Below are 18,011 nucleotides of genomic sequence, written 5' to 3'. Positions count from 1 at the left end.
CGAGTTCTTCAACAAGATAAAATTCAGCAAACTGGGAAAGCCCCGCTTGCTATGTTTTGATTAGTAATAGAACTCTAATGAGCACTGAGAGACGATCACTTCCTAGTGACATCTTTATTGACGTCTTATGTCCAAAAACTTACGTCAAACAAGGCACCTTTCAGGTATAAATATTACCAACGTTGCCTTAAGCAAACGCTGATGTTACTACTGCCGCTGCTGCTGTCTCAACGACATTGATGATAGCGATGGTGTGGTGAACATAGGAGCAGAACAGCTGTCCCCTGCAGAGCCCAGCAGATGCAAGCTGCCCACGGACGCTGCCCCTCCTCCTCCTCGACGCGCTGAGAGAGACGCTGTCTTTTCTCCTGCCGAGAAAATCCAGCTCCGGCGTTTCCAGCCTACTCTTGCGAGTGACTGGGATATCGAGTCCTGGAAGGAGATACAAGACCTCCAACATTCTATTTCAGAGGTATGGTGTTGACTAAACCCTTAGAGAGAATTCTTGAAGCAAACCTTGGTAAAACCAACTTAACTAAAACTGCTACTTCCTTACTCCCTCCCACGTATTAGGCTTAGGTCAGGTACACTGGGGTAGGCTTAGTTAGAAGCACCAGTTGAGTACGTTAGCCTAATGTATATATGAATGTATATATGTTTTATTCATTTTAAACCATTGTATGGCTAAGAAACCATATCAATGCTTTTACAGTATTATTTCGCAATCCTCATTTTACTGTACGCACTTTTTATAATAAGTCTTGCAATTGTGGCAATTCATTTCTCTTGCATGAGAAGAAAGACTGTTCAATAAATAATACCTTTTATTGAAAACGCCTGTCTCTCTATTCTCTGCATTTTGGTGAAAGTAATCTGCACAAAACTGACTGAGTAAAATAACTGTCTATTGTTTCACACGACTCTGGAGATTGACTCTTATTCTAAGGAGCAAAGTTGTCATGTTTATGCGGTTGTTGGAAAACTGAATCCCTTCTTGTCTGTACCAGGGAAGCTGATCACTTCCTATTTCAGCCAAGAAAGTTTCCAGTGACCTCTGAGCTAGTTGGTAACAAACCCAATTAAGTTTAGCATAGTCAGTGGAGACCTGGAAGATCCGCACTTCTACGTCCATACTACTGTTTATGTTATTCCAATGCGCAGGGCCTATTGGGAAAATAGGAACTACACTACAATACTCAACTGGTGCTTCTAAAATATGCCTACCCCAATGTACCTAACCTAAGTCTAGTACGCGGGAGGGAGTAAGTATTGTGTAGCATAGGTTTGGTTTTCTTTGCCAAGAATCTATCCAAGATTTCTCTTAGGTTCTAATCAGCTCCATACCTTATTTTAGAATGAATGAGGTCTGGTATCTCTTGTCTTGGGACACGATTTCCAAACACCTCGCAAGGGGAGCTTGGAAACACCGGAGCTGGATTCTCAGCGAGAGAAAGGACATCTTCTCGATCAGTGAGTCAGCTGGAGGGTCCGCTTCCTTCGGCACTTGCTGTAGTGAGCTGCGTCGGACAAGTAGATAGTCGAACTGCTCCGAACCACAGTGTCTTGCTAGAGCAAGTGGAGGCATATTTATACCTTGATGGTGTCTAGTTTGATGTAAAGTCGGGCATAATAACGTCAGAAAAGAACCCCAAGGGAATAGTAGTTCTTTGTAAAGTACATGAGTTCTTGGACAAATCAATATTCAAGAAAGGAGAGGGCCCTGACAGCTTAAGCCGATTTTACAAGAAATCGTTGTGACGTTTTGGTACGGGTGGAAGTAGCCATGCCTGTATTTGGACTGCATGGGCTATGTCTAAATAAGGGAATGATTCTATGCCTATATTAGGGCAATGTGAATTGTACCTATATAAGGGCATGAATTGGGAAAATTCGCTCGGATCCTAAAACGCCATACAACAGGGGCAATTGTTTTAGCTGTTTCCCTTCCCACTTCACAGCTGGCAGGGAACCAGATGAAAGGTCCACTCCCAGCAGGCAGGAGCATTTTTCATGCCCTAGCCCACTGGGAGCAGGCTTACTGTTTGCTCTCACTTGGCAAGAGCATTAAATTGCTCCCGCCAAGCAAGAGCAAATAGAGATTTCCCTGCCAACACTAGTGCAGGCAGGGAAACTGCTATGTCCCGAGGGTGGGCACCCCGGAAAATAAGAGGAGTCCGCCAGTGGGGAATTGGGTCCCCAGGGCCATTAATGCCTCCAGGAGGGGTGCCATGTGGCCCCCCTTCTTTTTAAATAGGAGACAGTTTGTGTGCCCCTCCCTCCCGGGCTGTTCTTGGCCCTGGGGACCACCACATCCCCGGGGCAGGTCCTACAGTAATAAAGGAGGAGGGCCAAATGGCCCCGTTCCTGGAGCCATTGATGGCCCAAGGGACTGCCACCATCCAGGGCCGGCTTTTGCTATTTCCCGGGTGCCCATCCACTGGACATAGCCTTTTGCTATGGCTTGGCGAGAGCTTTACAACTCACGCCAAGCCATAGCAAAAAAATCTGCTTCCAGCAAGTGAGAGCATTAAAAATGCTCTTGCTTGCTGGAAGCGGAGAAGAATTGCTTTCACAGAGCCAGAGTACATGTTCATGAGTTCCATCTCTGTGAAAGCAATGCCAGCTTCCTCAGGAGGCAGGGACCGAGGGGGCCTTAAGGCTCCCTCCGCGGGCCCTAACATTTGTTATTGGTTGCCCTGAGTGGTACTAGGGTACGCAGAAGAGAGGTGGGGCTCTGGGGATGGGGATGGGGTCCCCAGGGCCAAAATTGGCCCAGGAGGGGGGCCGCACAGTCCCCTCCCCTTATTTGTTTAAAAAATAAATAAATAAAAAGGCCGGGCCCAAATGGATGGGGTCCTCAGGGTTGAAATAGGCCTGGAAAGGAGGCCATTTGACCCCCCTCCTCTAATAAATAAAAAATATTCTTTAAAAAGAGGGACCAGCATGTCACCAGAGGCCCCGCCCCCTTTTAGCACAACTCTGCAAACACGCCTCCTGGCACACAATTGGTTGGGAGATGAAGTCCCCTTGGCTGCAGTGGGTACTTGTGGGCCAACAACCCCTCCTGTTATTTCTACTAAGGCCCACACAGGGGGATTGCTGAGTGGTGATTGGAGGCCACACACCCTTTCTCCACCACTCTACTAATGCATCACCTGGCACACCAGTGATTGTGGGTTGAAGTCCAATTTACTCCTGAGGGTCCTTGGGGGACAACTATCCCTCCTGTTACCTACAGTAAGTTCCATACAGTGGGATTGTTGAGAGGTTGTTGGCGGTCATGCCCCCTTTCTCCACCACTCTGCAAATGCGCCTCCTGGCACATTACTAGTTGGGTGATGATGTCCCCTTGGCTCTGTAGGGTCCTTGGGAGCTAACTACCCCTCCTGTTAACTCTAGTAAGACCCACGCAGCTGGATTGCTGAGAGATTGACGGAGGCCATGCCGCCTTTTCTGCCACTCTGCAAATGCACCTCCTGGCACACTACTAGTTGGGAGATGAAATCCTCTTGGATGCTGAGGGACCGTGGAGGCCAACAAACCCTCCTCTTACCTCCAGTAAGTCAAATACAGCGGGATTCATGAGAGCTGGTCGAGACCCTGCCACCTTTCTCCACCACTTTGCAAACACAACCACTAGTTAGAAAACTATAGAAATTCACTTAAAACATGTAAGGTTGCAGGTACATTATAGTTAGGAAATAGAAATTGAAAAACCTTAGAAATTCATTTAAAAAAAACAAAGGTTCAGGGACGTTATAGTTAGGAAATAGAATTTAAAAAACCTTAGAATTTCACTGAAAAAAAACAAAGGTTACAGGGACGTTATAAGTTAGGTTGACATGTCAACAGATCCAAAAGAACAAATCGTGGTTAAGCACTCAGTAGTAGTATTGAACTGTAAGAGATACTTGAGATAGCAAAAAAATTACAGAACACAGTCTCTATATAAGCAAGTAAGAACTCCCAATGTCGAAATGTTCTTTCTTAATTTGTTCTTTATTAAATATCTTCTCAAACTGAATTACAACAATGAGATAAAATCCAGTAGCCGATGCTTTTCGTTCACATAGGACTTCTTCAGGGCTCTAACTTGTGTGTGGGATTCACCAAATCCATAGTATCTATCGGCACTGTTTATAACACAAAAGTGGTCTAGCTATGTAGTGTGTACATTGAGAAGTGTTGGTCTCTTAAGTAGTGTTCGTCATGGCATCTGCGCATTGATTCTGCCCCCACTCTTCCATTTCTAAGTTAAGTGGCACATTCTGCAACATCAGAGAGTGCTTGTTAATATTCTTTATTGCATATGGCGCTTGTCGTCTGAGAGGTACCTGAGCATCAGTGGTTTGAGTATTGGTGGTCTGTCCCTGTATACTTCTGATTTCGCATTCTGTTTGAATTACTTTATCATACCTGCATATATATGTCGGCCCATAGCTGCTTCCAGTACAAAGCTATCTATCTCTTAGTCATTGGAAGCCTGAAACTTAGGTATCCTGTTATCTCTGTCGCTCTACTTTCCTGAAGCATCAATTCTGGGAGACTATCCTTGACAATTGGGTCATATCTTGGCCACCCCATTTCACTCTAAGTGATATATTATTCTATAGAACATAAATACCAGCCCTTAAGCGACCTGCCCCGAGATCAATGAACTTTCTGCAGCCTACATTTAGGGAAAACTGTAAAGTGAATGATATCTCTTCTGTGATGCAGTGGTAATGAAGATTACATGTAAATAACTGGGCATTGCGCCCTTCTCTTCTCATCCACGACAGAGAAGCAGCGGTCACCATACACACTCCCATTGAGGACTAAGTAATTGAAGTTACCCTGCATCCCACCCCCCAGAATAGAGAAGTACAAGTCACCCTGCACTCCCCCGCCCTCAGCAAGAGCAACAGAATTCACCTTATAATTCCCATTCCCCCAGCAAGGATACAGTAGTGGAAGTTCCCTACACTTTCCCCCATAAAGGGCAGAGTTGTGAAAGCCACCCTCCACTCCCAAACTCCAGAATAGAGTAGTGTAAGTCACCCTGCACATCTCCACCCCATCCAGGACAACATAGAGGAATCCACCCTACACTCCCCTTCACCCCTTCGCCCCTTCCTCCTTCAAGGCCTAAGTAGTGGAAGGTATCCTACACTTTCACCATCCAGGGTGAAGTAGAGAAGTCTACAAGACCCCATGGGCAGGGACCTTCCTAGTTAAGAACAACTTGAGGTGGTATACCCCCAGCAGGACCCTTAGTTTGAGCTCTGCCAAGAACTTGGTGGTTTCCTCTTTTAGAAGGACCTCCTGAGGTGGCAGAAGTTTCTTTAGGTCCACAGCCCTACTCTGGAATAGTATGCCAGGGGAACTTAAATCAGCCCCCTCTCTGTCTGTTTTTAGGAAATCACTGAAAACCTGGCTCTTTGTCCAGAAACAGGATCCAGTACTTAGCTTCCTTGTTCTGTTTTAGCACCAAGATGCCTCTGGGCATTAGTATGCGCTCCATAAATCTGCTCATTCATTCACCTTCCTCCCCCTCCACCGCCACCAACACACATGTATGATAGAGAATTGTAAGTCACTCTATAGTCTCCTCCCCCTCGTTCAGGACACAGAAGTAGAACTCCCCCTCGCCTCCTCCCCCTCCATCCCTCAACCCCCCACAAACCCCCACCCCTACAATCCAGGACAGAATAGTGGAAATCAATCTACTCTCCCCAGGCCATACAACTAGGTTCTAGGTATGCCTTAGATGAGATTGACTCGGGTGTGGTCAGATGAGAGGGCATTGGTCTACAGGGCCTGGGTCCTGCTCGAAGCGTGGGGGGACTGACGCATTGTGGAGATGGCCTCTCTCTCTCTTTCCGAGCACTAGGTACCCGTTCATATGACAGAACAGGACTAAAATGTATTTATGCATTTTTATATAGCGCGTATTTTACCCGAAGGTGTCAGAGCGCTTTCCAATAGAACCATTAACATTACATAAGGACTTAAAAGTACATGGAATACATATGAGATATAAAACAGATATAGGAGTGTAAACTCAAAAAGAAACGTTACAATTGTGTTTACGGAAGATGTGCAATTTAAACTAGGAGTGTAGATGTAATCTGCCAGTATTGGCAGGAAGTGAGCACAAAGAATATAGACATAACAGAATGATATTATATAAGATAATAATATGGTCTCGATTGGTTGGTTAGATCGAAGATAAGTCCAAACAACATCTAAGGGCCCCAGCCACTATTCCGAATTTCGTTGCGCGCTCTGCATTATTTTGCAATGCAGCACGCGCAACGAAATTTGTTTTATTTATTTCAATGTTTACTTACTTCATCCATATTCCGGTGTTTACTAACCCCCACCCTGCCCCTCCCTAGCCCCACCTCGGTGCCCCAAGGAACTGCCTCCACGGGCCGCTACAGTAAAACTGACGTATCTGTCATCCCTTGCGACATGATGCATCATACAGTAAATATGACACATCGATGGTGTCGCAAGGAGGGAGCACTGGAAGTGTTGCATCGCTGCTTTGTCACAGCGATGCGACACTTCTCATTAATAAGGCCCAAAAGGTCTGCAGCTGAAGGTTACACCTCACGCCACAAACTTGGGGCCCCATTATGATGTCGGGCGGATTGCCCCCGCCAGGCTGGTGGTGGCTACTGCCAGCCTGGCGGGGGCAATCGGCCCGACTTCCACGCTAGTTTTCCACCCGCCATACTAATATGGCGGGGAGGACCTCGGTGGACGGCAAGACCGTCCGCCGCTTTTCGGAATAATGTGGTGGCGGTGTCTATTAGACACCGCCAGCCATATTACGATGGGCCTGGGCAGGTGCCTTTCCGTGGCAGGCATGCGGTCTTCACTTTGGGGGCCCCCTGCGGGCCCCCAAAGTGAAGGAGGGGTGGGGGTGCACACAGGGGGGTACCTGTGTGCACCCCCCACTGCCGCATTGTGTATGAAATGCATACAAGCATTTATAGCATTGTGGCGGGTGGTGCATAGAGCACCGCCCGCCACAATGTTATAAATGCAGGATGCGGCCGCCACTGTGGCGGCCACATCCTAATTCCACCCACGGGACCCCCGCCCTTATGGCAGGCGGTCCCTAGTCCTAATGACCCCCTTGGTGTTTGAATTTCATGTAAAGAAGTTTGTCAGTAGAGCATAAAAAGATCTTTTTATTGTTTATGTGTCATACTAATATTTTCAGGGGAGAAAGAAGATCAAGGGCTCTAGCGCTTCGGCTCTGAAGTGCAGGGGGGATGAAAAGGCACTTACTGGGAAACACTGTCCGTGAAAATGATGAGGACAGAAAGAGAAGGGTAAGAAATGGGTTAAATGCGGGTGTGGCTTGTAAAAAGCATAAGATAAGTGAGGTGACGTAATCGTTCCCCCCCATAACCGAACTCCTTGTAATAAATGGCATTATGAGTTTCGATTATTATTGTTTGCTTATTTTGGAATGTGGTCTTTTTTTCATCAAACGACATCGTTTTGCTGTGCTCTCTGGCACTCGGCCCACGGTGGTGACTGCGGGTAGCCGTAGCGTCATGGTACAGGTGCAACGAGAGAGCGGTGAGCGCCTCCCGGGACTGCCTACAACTCACCCTCTGCAAAGAGCGCGAGGGGGCTCTTCATGGCCAGGGGGCACTGGCAGCAAGGGGGCCACGGAACCTGACGCCAGCAAGGAAAGGGGGGCTCCCTGCCCACGGATGGGCTGCAAATCAAGCCATAAGTGGGGTACATACAGTAGCAGTGGGGCTCAGTGCCACGGGAGCTGCTGCCCTGTTGATGGCCCTATGTCCCAGACAGCCAGTGCTACTAAGAGGTCGGTGGGCTGGGGCAGAGTCAAGTGCATTGATGGACTTCACATGGCGGCTACCACCTGCTGGCTGCAAGGCCCGCAGCCCTAGCAACCCCGACTGTCGGTCCCCCGAGCCAAGAAGGTCAGACAGAGCCCTGGGAGAGCTCCTGTCTGGAGTCCAGCGCTGGCAGCGGACCCAGGTAAACTCTGGAATGAAAGCCCTGCTGTTCCTTTCTGATATTCCTTCTGGAATGTCACTTACTCACACCCCCAAACCCCGCCCTTCCCTGACCTCTAATCCCCCAACCCCTGCAAACCCATGCCTGGTTACCCACTTGTCACCTTGGTGCCAGCATGACGCCCCTTGTAACTCTGCTGAGCACAGTCAGCCGGAACAAGACGGGTCCAACCCCACATGTGGCGGTGGGGGTGTCTCGCGCTCCCCCCGACCCCCTCCGCACCGCGAGTCTCCGCCCAAAATGTAAAGTTCTATAAACACAGCCCCGCCCGCAGGCTCTGAAATGAAGAAACAATCCCACAGTTGGATTCAACTCAGCACCCCCCCCCCCCCAGCCCGCCCCCGCCTCCTCCCGGCTGGAGCTGGCTTAGCGCACAGTGGCGGCTGCAGAAAAGCTTGGGCGCACTGTCTGCACCGCTCAGTGGCTGCGCAGCTCTCCCCACCACCACAGCTCACCTCGCCTCCTCACAGCACCTACCAGGGGACCCCTCCAGGACTACGGCCACCCCTCGGAAACCCATCTGTCTTGTATTTACTACGCCCACTGCTGAAAATTAAACATTTATCCAGGCACCATTGGAAGAGGCTATTCCAAAGGTAAGGGGGGTTCAAACTCCAGAAAATATTGTTCTTTTTCATCATTTTTATTGCTTTTCGTGTTTTATGTTCACCCCTCGGTCATGTCACTCAGATTCGTGAGACTGTGGTGAAAACTCTGCACACTCCCTACCGCATGGCGAGATAGCACAGCAGGTTGAAGTCAACGTCATATAGATCTGCGCAGGCTGCATGTTTGGAATCCAAGCGCTTTCTTGGGCGACAGTGACACCTGTTAGTCGGAACAAGGTGAAAACTCAGCAATTTAGCAGTAAGCGCTGCGCAACAACTTCACAACCAATAAAACATCGAAGAGTTACAAAGTGCGTGCTGCGGACATCTGTGCAAGTCACAGGTTCCTATCTCGGGCTTTCATCCTTCCGAGGTCGAAATATTGGTCCCATTGAGTGGGTAATTACACTGCATGACATTATTAAGCATTATTAGAGTACAGTAACGTGGCAACAAGCGCCTACCCCTCCCCCCCGACTTCCCCCCCCCCCGCCATAAAATAATCCTTTCTACAAAGCCAGTGTTAACTCAGTGAGTTAAATGCAGTTGAAATCTGCGTGCAACTTGCTAGTCACGAGTCTTTGCTAATTCGCTCAAGCTTTCACCTTCGGATGTCTTTAAATGCGTCGGTAAATAAATGCTAATTATCGCATTGGGTAAGGATGGCACTTGTTGTTGACAGCGCTGTCAAGGGTGTGTTGCACCGATATATGAAATCTGACATCCTTTTGAGACAGTTGCTTTTTTCCGTATAATGATTAAGAATAAAAGATAACAGGTTTATCACGAGGAACTATGGCGTTGGCGTCCAACCTGGTTCATGTGTTAATGTTTATAAAAACAAACCCGTCCTTCTGCTGGCGCTGTACGCGGCACTTCATAACACTGCTTACTACTGGCGCTGCTGAATTTGTTTTGCCTCAGATTCTGTCCATGTGGGTTGGAATCCATAGAGCCGCACTGTTGGAAAATAGTTTACATTAATAATACCACAGCCTTTAGGTAAAATTGTCAGCCGAGATCGCTAGCAGCGTCCCCTGCGTCTTGTAATGTAATAACTTCATTAATGCAGGGCGCTTTGCCACAGGCCTGTGGCTTCACGAGGCTGTACAGAACAGGTGCTATTAATTAGCAAATTGTTGGGACGCCTTTTATCGACGCTGGAAGGATGAAATGCTGGGGCTGAAGTTGAGATTTTCAGGATGTTCACAGATTTCTACAGCATTTATTAACACGTTTTCAGTTTTAAGACATCTCTCCAAATATGTAACTTTCAAATGGGGTGGCTGGTGGGGTATATGTCCCTCTTCTTAAAGAAAAGTTCCCATTGTAGCTGACAGTGAGAGCACTGACTGTCAATCAGAGTTGTCAAACACATATATCTGCGACCCGAGGTAATCCACAGCATGCGATGGATTAGTGATGCCTCTGTCCGTTGATATGTAACCAGACATTTGATGTTCAGTAATCTATCACTGTAGCGCTTCATTAAACATGTATTCTATCACTTTGAGCAGCAATGTATCACTTTATGGTTTAGTAATCTGTAATATGCCAAGTTGGTGCCCTGTTCATTAAAATTCCCCAGGAACGAGTAATCCTTTTCCTTGATGGGCCGATAATGAATAACTAGTTGCTGTGGTGCCCCGGTGATCTGCACACTACCACTTTGGTGCCTCATTTACCTTGGAATGTAACCAATCCCCAAACCTAAGTAGTCTGTAATCCATTACATTTGTACCAGAGTAATCTGTAATCAGTCACTTGGGTGTTTCAGGATACTGCAATGGACCAAATTTGCTGTCCCAGTAATCTGTAACCTGTTACTCTGGTACCAGAATCTGTAATCGAACCCTCGAGTTGCCAGTTAATCCGCAGAGGGCCACAGTGGACCCCAGTGCAATCTGCAATCTACGACATTCTGCAATGTTGAGTTTAGCGCCACAACAACCTGTCATCTGTTCCTTTGGGGGATCACTAATGTATTGTATTGGTAACCAAGAAATCTGTTATCTATTCATTTTGCGGTTGTTGTCTTTGTTGTTTTCATACTTTCGTGCGTTAGAAACGTGTAAATCATTACTTTCACCTAGTTGGGTGTCAGGTATTCTGTAATACGTCACTTCCGTGTCACAGTACATCAGCATCCCAGTTATCTGCAACTCTGTACTTTGATACCCCAGTAAACTGATACTTTAAATACACAGTAATCTGCGATTTTTTCAGAATTGATTTGAAAGAATTTGGAATGTAGTCTCTATTAGCCACGACAGAGGTGTGCGGCTGGTTAAGGGGTGTGGGACAGGAGATGACAGGAGGGAGATAGTTCTAAGGAATCCGAAGGCGTCTCTCCCGCAGACGCCCCTTCTCCACTCTCGTGTCTTCTTTAGTTACTGGTCAGCCTTACTTCGCCCTCTATTCTTCTGTAACCTCGCAGTGCCTTGAAGCCGCCTCCATAAGCGCTACAAAAGCCACCAACATATTACTGTCAGAGATGCTATTGTTAGTTTACAGCATGTATGATTCATGTTGTGCTTTCTATCTATTTATTATACAGCTAAATCCCCTTCTAGGCGCGCCGCGCTCGTTTACAGCGCTGCGTGAGATGAACTACTGATTATGTCAGAAGTTTCCAGGGATATAAAAGCTTCCAAGAGCGGGGTATGGGGGCGGGTGTTGAGGAGGTCGGCCTTCGATGTCCCCCCAGCGCAGAGGTGGACGCAGGAGGCGTTCCTCGGCTCCTCAGCTGTGCACGTGCCGGCTCTCGGTGACCTCGCGGTGGCGGTGGAAGGGGCTCCTCAGCTGTGCGCGTGCCTGCTCTCGGTGAGCTCGCGGTGGTGGTGGAAGGGGTGGGGCGACGTCACCTGCGCGGCACGCGACGCGTCGGTTACCGGGCGCTCTGCGCGAGGTCCGAGGCTGTGCGCGAGCAGGTGAACTGATCTGTGAGTAGATATAGAGGCAAGTGCAGTGTCTGGATCGCCTCGAGGCGCTTCCGTCCAGAAACGAAAGGTCTTCATACATTTATATTGGGATGCTACCTCGCTTTTCCTGCTCGGTGTTTCCCATTTCGGTACATAAAGTGATGCGCCCAGGATAACATAATTTAGTTATGTTATAGATAGTGATTTGTATGCAAAAAGAACAATTGATGGACAGAATGTAGACCAATGTTATACATTCACCCCAGTACTGAGATCTGGGCCTAAATCCATTGTGTTTTTGCTCACCATGCCATTCTTGTTTTGAACTCAACTATATGCAAATCAGCCTTGAGCCTGCGCCCTATGGGAACAATCCAGCCCGTGCTGCCAAGCCATGTCCTCCCTGGACTGTAAACAAGCATCCTAGGACTGATTTTGGGCTTTCAGGCCTCATTAGCCAGGATAGTTTGACTCCAGTGGTATGGAGAGCACATGACCCACGTCTGGGCATACCGGTCGTACTCGGGGTGACAAATGCAAAAAGAACAGTTGATGGACAGAATGCAGAACAATGCCATACATTCACCCCAGTACAGAGATCTGGGCCCAAATCCATCGTTTCTTTGCTCACCATGTCATTCCAGTTTGGATCCAGCCATATGCAAATCAGTCTTGATCCTGCACCCAATGGGAACAGTCCAGCCCGAACTGCCAGGTCAGGTCCTCCCTGGACTAGAAACAAGCATCCTATTACCGGTTTTGGTCTTTCAGCCCTCATCAGCCAGGATAGCTTGACTCCAGTGACATGGAGAGCACAGGACCCACGTCTACGCATACCCGTTTCCCTTGGGATGACCGCTCCTAGGATGCTTGTTTCCGACCGGTCCAGGGAGGACCTGGCTTGGCAGTTCGGGCTGGAATGTTCCCATGAGGCACAGGGTCAATACTGATTTGCATATGGCAAGGTCTAAACTGGGGTGGCATGGTGAGCAAAAGAATGCTGGATTTAACTCAGATCTCTTGACTGGGGGTGAATGTTTTGATTTGTGCTGTATTCCGTCCATCAATTGTGTGTCTTTTGCTATAGTGCACCAATCACCCGAGAGTACACCCATGCGCTTGGGCAGGTGCGTAGGTTTGTGGCCCCAAGGTGCTTTTATGAAGCACAGGTCTACAGCTTCTTGCGGATCTCAAGGAGTTAGGGGGTCTCTGATGTGTCCAGGGAGGTTGTTCCATGTCTTGGACGTGATGTAGGAGAGTGAGCGATCTCCAGTTTTGCCTTTGTGGATGCAGGGGTTGTCTGCGAGTGAGAGTGAAGCAGGGCATAGGTGTTTGTTGGGTTGGTGAAAGTGTCTACGGCTGTTCAGGTATTCTGGTCCTTTGTTGTGTAGGGTTTTGTATGTGTGCGTGAGAAGTTTAAATTGGCTGCGCTTGAGAATGAGGAGTCAGTGAAGCCTCTTGAGGTGCGGTGTGATGTGGGTGTGGCGTGGGAGGTTGAGTATGAGTCTTTTCAGCAGTGTTCTAGAGTCTGTGTAAGAGTTATTTGGAGATTCAAGCACAGAAAGTGTTTTCGTAGTCCAGCCTGCTCATGATGAGTGCTTGCATGACGGTCCGTCTGGTGTTCTGAGGTAACCATTTGGTGATTTTTCACAGCTTGCTTAGGATATGGAAGTAGTAGGTGCTCACTACATTGACTTGAGCTGTCATGTTGAGCTTGTCATCTAGGTTGATCACTAGATTTCCTGTGTGGTCTGTGGGTGTTGGTCCTAGCTTCTGGGTGTTGGACCTAGCTCTGAGGTCAAGAAGTGTTCTAGTTCTGCTTTTAGCTAATTGTCCGCTTGGGTGGATATTTTCCAATGAAAGCGGCTTCTGCATTCCACGGTGGAGCTACTTTAAGATGGAAAAATACCCAACAGCAGGTCTTGTTAACATAACTACACCTGTGCAAACATTTCTGTTAGGCTTGAATATTATGCCTAATTTTCACACTTTTATATTACTCAAATTACAAAAACAGACAAAGCAAGCACAAAATAGACATATTTCATGCTACAGAGGACTAGTTTAAGCAGAAAATGTCTTCCCAGGGACATGTTTCAGCAGAAAATGTGTTGCGAGTGAAAATTTTTTCTGCGAACCAGTCATGTTGTCAGTATCTTTAGTGATTTTTAAAAGCAAGGTAGACCCTTACACTCAATTTTCATTCTAAAAAAACAGAATTAGTTTTGTGTAATTTGCGCACACACTTGCATACATTTCCTGACTGTTTGTGTAATTTTGGGAAAAATACCCCATTTCCCACACCCTTAAAATGTACATGCCTTGGCAGTATGGCAGACCTGCCTTGTCATTTCCAAAAACAGGTACTAATACTGGCAGTGCCTTGCCCAGTACCAAAAGCAGCCCAGGCAAAAATGTTCAAACAAGCCAGCGCTCCCTTTCAATATCTTTCTTTCCTGTCTTTTTCTCTATTTTTCTCTCTCTGTTTTTGCCTTCTGTGCCTGCTGCCATAAACAACAGGGGGCTGGAGATGAGAAGCAGCGTTCCATCTTCAAAAATATGTTCCAGTTGATGCTGTACCCTACTTCCTTGAGGAACTGCCCATTGGGGTAAGTGGTCAATCTGGCACTGAATGCTAGGGAGTGTCCTTTAAAGTAGGGGTGGGTGGAACTCGCAAAGTTGCAGTCTGCCGAATTCCACAGAGTTTCAGAAAAGTTCCACTAGATTGGAATTCAACCAAAAGGTGGAAATATTGCAGCTCTACAATTTAGTGCTAGTAGCGCAAGCAGCACTGAATATCAGCATGAATGGTACCATGCGTTGCACAAGAGCACACAGCCGTTCGAGGTGATTTTGTGGCTGCTCCAGTAGAAACTCTACTTGAGTAACAGTTCTCCATGGGAAATCACAAAAAACAATGCCTCCTGGAACACCTTCGCGCCAATCTCTGAACAAAAAATGTATAATACTCTTCTGGGAATCAATCCCTCCAATCACTTCGCTGACCCCTTCACCCTGCCCTCTTCAAAATGATAAAAACATCCATCCTACCATTATGGGCAAAAATTGTAAACGCCTCCCTGAGGCAAGGTACCATACCAGATTGCCCTAAAATCGGGCAGGCTACGCCTATACTAAAGAAATCCGACGCCATCCCATCTGATCTCAACATTTACCGCCCTATATCTAATATCCCCACATTGGCGAAACTGCTAGAGAAATGTGTACAAATACAATTATACAACCATATTGAGAATTACAACCTCCTAGACATTCACCAATCTGGCTTCCGCCAAGGGCACATCACAGAATCTGCCCTCACACACATAGTGGATGACATATTATTAATGCTTGACCACAACGCATCCTGCCTAATGATACTGCTTGATTTATCCTCCGCTTTCGACACTGTTAAACATGACAACCTACTATCACTATTAGAAAGAAGGATGGGCCTCTCTGGCACAGTGTTACACTGTTTCTCCTCCTTCCTTAATAACAGGTCTCAAAGAATCAAGATGAAGAATGCTCTCTCTCAACCATCCGGGGTCGACATAAGCGTCCCCCAGGGATCAGCGCTCTCACCTATTCTTTTCAACCTACTAATGGAACCCCTGGCTAACCCATTGAAATCAGCGAATATCCTTTATCACTTGTATGCGGACTACACCCAACTGTATTTGAAAATCTCCAAACCTGAAGACTTCATCTCCCTCAACGTTATTCTTCTGAACACGCAAAGCTGGCTCATGAACAACCACCTCATGCTTAGTACAAAAAAAACAGAATTCATTCTCTACTCCCCGCCCAACCACACACCAAAGATGGAGCAATGGTTGAAACACCTAACAGCCATGGACTGTGCACCACTCATCATTGACTCAGTGAAATCCCTGGGAGTCACCTTAGACAAACACCTGAATATGCAGTCGCACATCTCTAAGGCCACCAAGGGAGACAATCACCAGATGAGTTTACTAAGAAAACTTAAACCCTTCCTCCCTCAGACCGACTTAAAAATGGCAGTGCAAGCCTTAGTGCTATCAATTAGACTATGAAAGCAGCACTCTTTGTGGCCTACCAAGATACAAGCTGGCTCCGCGGAGGGCCTCTCTTAACGCTGCAGCAAGACTGGTATCAGGATCTAAAAGAAATAGCCACATTTCCCCAACTTTGAAAATGCTAAATTGGCTACCATATGAGGCAAGAATACAAATAAAGGTTACTTGCATGATCCATAAAGCACTTTATAACAACATACCCAGTTATCTAGCCCGGAAGCTTAAACGATCCGGAGGTTGCAGACAACTGAGAAGCGCTGGTTCTTTACTTCTGAAACCACAATCCTTTCATAAAAAGAGAATTGGTTGCAGAGCCTTTTCAGGGTTCGCTCCTAAGTTTTGGAACGCCTTACCTCCAGTCGTTCTGGGAATCTCCTCCTTTACCGCCTTCAAAAAGGAGGTAAAAATACTTCTAATGAACAAATTTACATCCTAAGATGTCACAATCCTCTTATAACTGGGCACTGCATGTCATTATATGCTCGTTTATTTCCACAATATTGACCTTTGGCGTAATAACAGATTAAATTGTAATGTACTGTTGCCCTATATGATCATCATGTGCTGTCCATCGGTCACCTATGTTATCTTATACCTATGTTATCTCATACCTCTTACCTCTTTTGTGAGTAATGTTGTTTATCAAATGCATGTAGACTACCTTATTTCCTATGTCTTTAAAAATATAATGTAAAGCACTCTGATACCCTCGTGGGTCACGTTCGAGCTTTATAAAACTTTATAAATAAACAGCAAATATACTCGAATGGCGGCCCTCTAACCGTGACCGCTCGTGAACGGCGGTGACTGTCCACGTTAGAAAATCGCTCTAGGTGATGCTAAATCACGCTCACGCTTGCCAGCACGTATTTTCTGGTGCCTCGCTGGGAAAAAATTGGTGGAATTTGGCCAGAAAGCCACGTTAAAGAATAACACAAAGCAGCCAAAATTCTGCCAATTCCACGAGTGGAATGGAACATTCCGCCCACCCCTACTCAGAAGTAGCATATCTATGGTTTCCTACTACCTGGAAGTTTTCACCCCGTCAATGCGCAGGACCACCATAGTTCAAACATTGAACACCTAAGGACAACAGAAATATGGCCAACAATTATGTATTATTTAAATAGGTGTATTAAAAAAAGTGGCCTAATATCACATTCAGAAGTAGTAAACTAATCAACGCAAATTCCCACATGTAATACTACAGCACAAGAATCAAATTTCTTTTCTTATAACAGTATTTCAGCGAGTGCCAATGAGGTGAAAGGTAAGTGAAGCTACTTTCTAATGCTGCTGTAAAGGTCAGTGGTTGAGTTCCTTCAATGCCACAATTGTTCATTGGGTGAGTGCAGAGCCTCTCCCGCATTCAGAGCTTGTGCTGGCTCCGTCGTTATGCACCATCCTGGGTGGCACTGTCCAGATTCACATGGTGCACTGTCTCTCTGTCTTTCTCTCTCACACACACAACCCTCCCCAAGGATTTACATGAACAAACTAGTAGACCTCACTTTTGGGATGTAGTCGTTCTGTAACCCCAAATGCATATATCCCTGTCTCCAGCCATCAACTGCACAGTAAGGTAGCTGGGAGCGGATATACCCTCAAGAACAATTACAAGCAAACACTTTAGTGACGTCAATTTTTCCAGGCAGTAGCCTTGGGCTCGGCATGGGAGTACTTGGGCTGGTGTATGAGTGATCTCTTAGATTAGGGACCACTCACACATATTACATAAAAGTACATATGTACAAAAATGAAAACAAGGTACAATGTGATAACTGATACAAGCAGCTATGGCTTGCAGTCCCTCGATTCTGCTCAATCTCAGGAATCTATGTTCATTTTTAACACTCCCTTGGCAAACAATAGGAAAAAGAAGCAGCTAAACTTTTTAGGAAACAACGTTTTTGTCAATTCTTCGACATTACCAATGCGGTGTTCATAAATGTCCTAGACAATTTTGCTATCTATTTCAAACATTAGCCAGTCTTGTTTTTTCATCAAAACCTTGACTAGGGGTAGAAATACCAGGAGGACGCCCTGGCTGTTCTTCCCCCAGGAGAGTCCTGGGGCCACTTCCGGCTGGATGCCCAGATATCGAGTTGGCGGCACAGGACCATACTTTAATGTAAGACAGTGGATGGACTGTAGGCAAACTAGGACCAAACTAAGACTAAACAGAACAAATTTGCAGTCCAGCTGGCTCAGAATCTTTACCTAGTACTAGTGGGTTACAACCGGTTTGTCCTCACTGATCTGCACATTGGTGAAGGCTCCTCGTGACGGGACAGAGTGGGGGATTACACCGCTGATCTATACTAGTGATGTCTCTCTTTCCTAAGCAGGAGAATACAAAGTGTAGTCCAGAA

General features: G+C 46.7%; 1 protein-coding gene across 1 annotated transcript in view; it reads left to right on the top strand.

Annotated features, from left to right (window-relative positions):
* Positions 1-8,421: 8,421 nt before the first annotated feature.
* COL8A2 (collagen type VIII alpha 2 chain) overlaps positions 8,422-18,011 on the top strand; it is a 443,809-nt gene continuing 434,219 nt past the window's right edge. Inside the window, exon 1 of the mRNA XM_086956494.1 lies at positions 8,422-8,645. The gene's annotated coding sequence lies outside the window, so the exon portion shown is untranslated. The remainder of the gene's footprint in view (positions 8,646-18,011) is intronic.

This window comes from Lissotriton vulgaris, chromosome 2_1 (genome assembly GCF_964263255.1).
Source record: "Lissotriton vulgaris chromosome 2_1, aLisVul1.2, whole genome shotgun sequence".
Taxonomy (NCBI): domain Eukaryota; kingdom Metazoa; phylum Chordata; class Amphibia; order Caudata; family Salamandridae; genus Lissotriton; species Lissotriton vulgaris.
The sequence above is the reverse complement of the archived record's forward strand: the minus strand, read 5'-3'. Positions and strand labels throughout refer to the sequence as shown.